This window comes from Aphis gossypii, unplaced genomic scaffold (genome assembly GCF_020184175.1).
Source record: "Aphis gossypii isolate Hap1 unplaced genomic scaffold, ASM2018417v2 Contig00441, whole genome shotgun sequence".
In the NCBI taxonomy this organism is placed as follows: Eukaryota; Metazoa; Arthropoda; class Insecta; order Hemiptera; family Aphididae; genus Aphis; species Aphis gossypii.
The window spans coordinates 134,036-140,035 of record NW_026083107.1 but is presented as its reverse complement, the minus strand read 5'-3'; the positions used below and the strand labels follow the sequence as shown (position 1 = coordinate 140,035).

The following is a 6,000-nucleotide window of genomic DNA, read 5'->3' as shown; positions in this document are numbered from 1 at the left end:
GGTCTTAGAAGATAAGGTCGGACTACTCCCCCCCCGTCAGCCCATGACAATTGTTCCGCTTATTTGCGCGAAAACATTTTAAATTTCCACCACATTTTCAAAAAGCGCTGCTGTTTAGACGTTTTTGAGGTTAGGAATTTATTGTAGTGTTGAGTTATAAAAATACCGCCAAATGTTATAGGGATTTGAATTTGAATAATAATGTAAATATTGTAATATTATTTTATCATTATTCATTACATATTGTTCTATGTTTTACCACGGATATTTACTAATATCAGTATTATGTTTTATGGGTTATACATACACATGTTTTTAAAATAAACAAAATTTATGATACATGAAATTGCATTTTTTTTATTTATTTCCTAAGTCCTAATTCATTTTAATTTGAGATTGGTTATTGTATAAAATAATTTATATTAACAATGCCAAACAAAATTTGTTGGTTTGGCTGTAACAAAAAAAAAAACTTATCAGTATTTGTAACACCAAAAGATCCACATCTAAAAGAAAGATGGTTGAATGCTCTAAATATTAAACACTTAGACGCAAATGATGTTATTGTGAACAACATTTTCTAGTTGATTCAATTAAAAAACAAAATAATATAGTGGATAAATTAGGAAATATTGTATGCTCAGTAAGTAAAATAACAATAACAATAAGTATTTTAGTATTTTTATTTTATTAATTTATTAATTATTTAAACCTCAATTATTAGCTTTTCTTTAATATAAAATAAATTTTTGATGTAATTATTATATTACATTTATTAATAAAATATTTAGACTACATTAGTACGGCCTCGTTTAAAACCAAATGCAGTACCATTTTCGGCTCGAAAACTATTGAAATTTTCAGAAAATAAGGTAGTTATAGTATAACTATAAGTAGATAAAAAATGTAGTATGGAAGTATTTGTAATCTTAACCAATATTAATAGGAGGACAATTTAATTCAACCCTACAACCCATTAGACACTACTAGTACTACTACCGACAGAGCACCTTTAACATGTGATGGTGATAAAGAAGTAAATTTTTATTTTTTAAATAATTAGTATTTATGAATCAATAAAGCTGAGATTTTAACAAACTAGTTATTATATAAGGACTGGGGAACCTAAGTTATTTACTCAGTGTACAGATGATACAACAAATAATACATTTTATAATTTGTACTATATTTGAATGTATTATTAATTTTTCTAAGTTAATTAAATATGTACAAATTAGCTTTTAACTATTTACAAGACAATGAATTATACAAAATTAATTAAAAATATTGTGATCAAAAAAGTTTATTTAATAATGAAATTAATAGTTAGTACTAGTAATTAGTTGACTTTCATTAACTTGTCCAACCTCATTTTTGAATTGTATCTTTTCAATAAACTTTTAGGAATTAATTTGTGAACCAATAATGAATATTGAAGATCCATGTAATGATCTCATGCTGAGTTCCAGGGTTTTGATAGAACATAACTATTCTATTAATTGTAATGATTCTTCTTTAAATGGCAGCAGTACTTCTGATTTTAATATCCTCGTACATCAAAAAGTAAACTGATACTACTTTTTAAAATATTTAAAAATACATACCTAAGGTGTCACTTTTATTTATAGAATAAATTGAATCAAACATCTAAAGAACAATTTAATACTGCCAGCATTTTATTTTGCGAACTAGATACATGGAACTTAAACTTGCCATCAAATTGGCAAAAGTATTACAGAAAGTAACCTTATCTATGGATAAAAAGTTCTTTGGTGTATCTGAAATGGTTTTTGTATACGAACAGAATAATGTAAATTCATTTATGCGAAAAACTATTATTGTTAATCAAGAGTTAGACCTCACTTGCAATATTTTGGGCAAAAATATTAGCGGAGAGAAGTTTAAAATTCCTTCCATAAACTTGAAAGTCGTCAACATTTAATTAATTTAATAATGAAATGACGTCCATGAAAATCTGTAGAGGCGTTGATTTATCATCTGCAAAAAAGTAAATTTTTATTTTTAAATTTAATATATTTTTTAATTAATTTTTTTTTTTTTTAGACATGATTCGATGCTTTCATGAAATACAAATTTGCTTAGTGATACCATGCTAATAAAGTCATTTTAATTGTCCCATAGTTATTATAAATTCTTACCATTGTTCATTTTGCACAAGAGCAAAACAATCAATAAATCGACAGATATTACAAAGATTGTCAATACTTCACCAACACGTTTGACAATAAGAACAACTCCAAAAGCAAAAAGAGTCTTGAAATTTTGCGTAAGAACAATGAACTGCAAAGAAAACAAAATAACCGTTTCAGAAAAAAAATTGATCTAATGAGAAAGAATATGGATGAATTACAAAAAAAATAAAAAATACAACTGAATGTAGTATTGAACAAAAAATGAATAATATAAACTGTCCAGAATATCAAAAATCAATTATAAAAGAAATATTTGGAGCAGCAAAGGTAGTAATTTTAAACCATGCCAAGTAAATAATACTAAAATAATTGTATTTGAATTTAAATTAGGTTAATAATTCAAAGGGCAGAAGGTATTCAGATGAATGGATAATGCTGTGCATGTTGCTGCACATAAGATCACCTAGCGGTTATAATTTTTTAAATAAAAATAATATACTACCATTACCAAGTATTAGCTCTATCAGACGATATCTAGGATTAATAAATATGACTTGTGGTTTTGATCCAAGTTTTTTTGCCTTGTTAAAAAAACATTTGGAGAATAAAACAGAGTTTCAAAAACATGGAGTTCTTCTAGTTGATGAAATATCAGTGAGAGAAGCAATGTATGTTCTAAAACCTTAACATATAGAGGTCTTGTAGATCACGGAGAAGACTATAAAGCAACAAACATCAATGAGAAGGCAACCAGTGGTCTAGTTTTTATGTTTCAGCCACTTGCCGATAGTTATTCACAACCAGTAGCTGTTTTTGCATCCAGAGGTCCTGTAGTTGGAACTGAATTAGCTAAACTCATAATCAAGTGTATAATCCTTTTAGAAAAGGCCGGTGGAATTATTCATGGTATAGTGTCTGATGGAGCTCAGACAAATAAAAAGATGTGGGCTGAATTAGGTGTCAATGGGCATATTGATTCTTTTCAAAATTGGTTTCATCATCCACTTGATGATGATAGAAAAATATATGCCTTTTCTGATACACCACACCTGTTTAAAAATGTCAGGAATAAATTATACAACGATAAAACACTTAATGCAAGTTTGAAATTAATTAATTGTTAATGTGTTTGTGTATCAAAATAATTCTGTGTTTGTGTATTAAAATAATTCTTATGTGTTGTGTTTAGAATTTATTAATTTCCAACATTGGTAAAAAATACTGTAGGTATATATACTAATTACTAATACTTTTAATTTGCTTTATGGTAAACATACATGTTATTCGGTACTATATATTTTAATTTTAATATGGTATGTTAGATGCTAAGTGGTATATTATGATTTTAAAAATTAACATTTGAAACTATGTAAAATTGTTTTAAATATTGGATATGTTAAATATTAATTCTATTATTTTAAACAAAATTCAGAATACATATTTTTAATTTACCTATTTAATTGTATATAATATAGATTCATGGTCAATATATTCAATGGCAACACATCAAACATTTATATGAAGAAGATGTAAAACTAAGAGGAAATTTGAGAGTGTGCCCAAAGTTATCAAAAAATCATATTGTACTTAGTGTTTCTGATAAAATGAGGGTTCGGTTGGCCACTCAAGTATGATATTTATTTATCAACAAATATAATAATTCAAAATATGAAGAATTAATACAAATCAATTTTGTTAAGTTACCTTATTGTTTAATTTTATTTATAGGTCTTGAGTAATTCAGTGGCTAATGGGTTATTATTTTATAAAACCTATAAAATTTCTGGCTTCGAAGACTGTGAACCAACTGCCATGTTTTGCCGTAAATTTAATGATTGCTTTGATGCTCTCAATAGAAAATTTGGTGCTGAAGGACTTAGAGTTGATGGCAAAGATTATCAGGCAAATTTATAACTTACCTAATATTATTAAAAATTTTTAAAAAAATAAAACAGTGCGCCTATTATTGTTTATTTATTTATGACCAATATTAATTTTAAAAATCATAAGGTTGTAGAATCAGTAATTATTTATTAGTAATTACTAATTACTGGATTAAGGTTTTCAAAATCAAAAATTAATTGTAAATAAAACACAATCAATAGTACTAAAGACCAAGATTTTTTTATATTCATTTTGTTTTTAACTTTAATTTATTTTTAAACTTACAGTTTCTTCAATCATTTTTAATTTGGATGAATGATTGGGAAAAACAGCTCATTAATGGCCAAATAAAAAAATCTGAATTCCTAACAGACAGTACTGCTTGTGGTTTGAGAGTTACTATCCAGTCTACACTTGACCTATCCAAATACTTGAGTTCTTGTTGGAATTTCAAATATTTATTAACTGGAAAGATTAACCAAGATAAACTAGAAGTAAGCATAAAAACAATAATTATATGAAAATACTTAATAATCAAATTATTAATTTTACTTAGATGTTTTTTGGAATAATACGTCAGGCTGCAGGATCCAACGATCACCCATCAGCGCCAACATTTCTTCAACTATACAAATTATTATCAACTTACAGCATTTTGAAACCACCCAAAAGTGGAAATTGCACTGTAAATGATGATTCTCCTTTAACTCCGTTAATTTCCATTTCTGATTTAAAGAATATTTATAATTCTGAAAAATCCAATTTATTACAAAATTTGAAAACTAAATTAAATACAATAATTGAACAGAAAGAATGGGAGTTCACAGATGTAGTTGAACATAATTATGCAAAGGCTGAGGTTGTTGACTGCTTAATATATTATTTAACTGGTAAGTATAACTGTCGATGGAATTTTTTATCCTAACTCTCTAAAAATCTCAATATAGGCATGTTCATTTTTCATTTAATAGGATATTTATCAAAACAATTGCTGAAATACACCAAAGATTGTGATACCTGTAAATCTTCTTTTGTATTATCAGAAGTGTATTCTCAGCAGTTGCCTGCTACTTTGGTGAATATGAAAACAAGAGGTGGATTGATACACCCAAACATGCACTTTTTTAATTTTATAAGAAAAATTGAAGAAAGTTTTGCTTAACATAGTTCATCAGCAAATGTTTTCGAACTTATAACAATTGATTTGATGAAAATTAAGCCATTAAGTTTTCCATGTGCAATACATGGTGAACAAATTATAGCGTATACAGTCATATATTATGTTAGAATGCGGATGAGACAATTTACCTTCCAATAAAATAGGAAAGAAAATAAGGCTAATAGGAATAAAAAAAAAATTGCTAAGTTTTGTAAGACTTAGCTGAATTTTTAATATATAAAACTAACTTACTAAAATGATCATACAGTTATTTTAATCTTTTAGTTCTTTTTACAGGACCTTTAATGTCTTTATCTGATTTTCTCAACTCTTCCTTGGAGGTCTTAAAGGCCTCTTTCCCTTTGGAAAAATCCATTTGTAAATATTTGGAACACTAAAATGTTGTTTCAAAATTGAAAATTCAAAATAACAACAATAACAGTAACATAATAAATATATAGTATATTATTGTTGTTGATTAATCTATTCTGTGATTAAGCATTGAAATATTTGGAACACTAAAATGTTGTTTCAAAATTCAAAATTCAAAATAACAACAATAACAGTAACATAATAAATATATAGTATATTATTGTTGTTGATTAATCTATTTTGTGATTATAAAAAAAATAAGCATTGAAATTATTTGATTATTTTTGATTCTGTTTTTACTTAACCTTAAAAACGTATAACTGTCAGCGCTCAATTTTACAGTGTCAATATTTTAAACATATTTGCACAATTAAGCGGAACACTGATAAGAAAGAGTTGTCCGACCTTATCTTCTAAGACCGTGGCCGCGAC

General features: G+C 26.5%; 2 long non-coding RNA genes and 1 pseudogene across 4 annotated transcripts; 1 reads left to right on the top strand and 2 right to left on the bottom strand.

Annotated features, from left to right (window-relative positions):
• Nucleotides 1-665: 665 nt before the first annotated feature.
• LOC126554177 (uncharacterized) lies at nt 666-2,225 on the bottom strand. The gene is made up of 2 exons (XR_007606629.1): nt 2,160-2,225; nt 666-1,998 (listed from the first exon to the last, which is right to left on the bottom strand). It is a non-coding gene; the product is annotated as an uncharacterized LOC126554177 (long non-coding RNA).
• Nucleotides 2,226-2,259: 34 nt separating this feature from the next.
• Nucleotides 2,260-5,793, bottom strand: LOC126554176 (uncharacterized). 3 transcript variants are annotated; one of them, XR_007606628.1, is made up of 4 exons: nt 5,449-5,793; nt 4,590-4,786; nt 4,323-4,525; nt 2,260-2,301 (listed from the first exon to the last, which is right to left on the bottom strand). It is a non-coding gene; the product is annotated as an uncharacterized LOC126554176 (long non-coding RNA). The 3 variants fall into 3 exon arrangements; XR_007606626.1 differs by lacking the exon at nt 2,260-2,301 and adding an exon at nt 2,827-3,202 and having other exon boundaries at nt 5,449-5,792; XR_007606627.1 differs by lacking the exon at nt 2,260-2,301 and adding an exon at nt 3,445-4,072.
• LOC126554175 (uncharacterized) lies at nt 4,594-5,418 on the top strand (annotated as a pseudogene).
• Nucleotides 5,794-6,000: the final 207 nt, after the last annotated feature.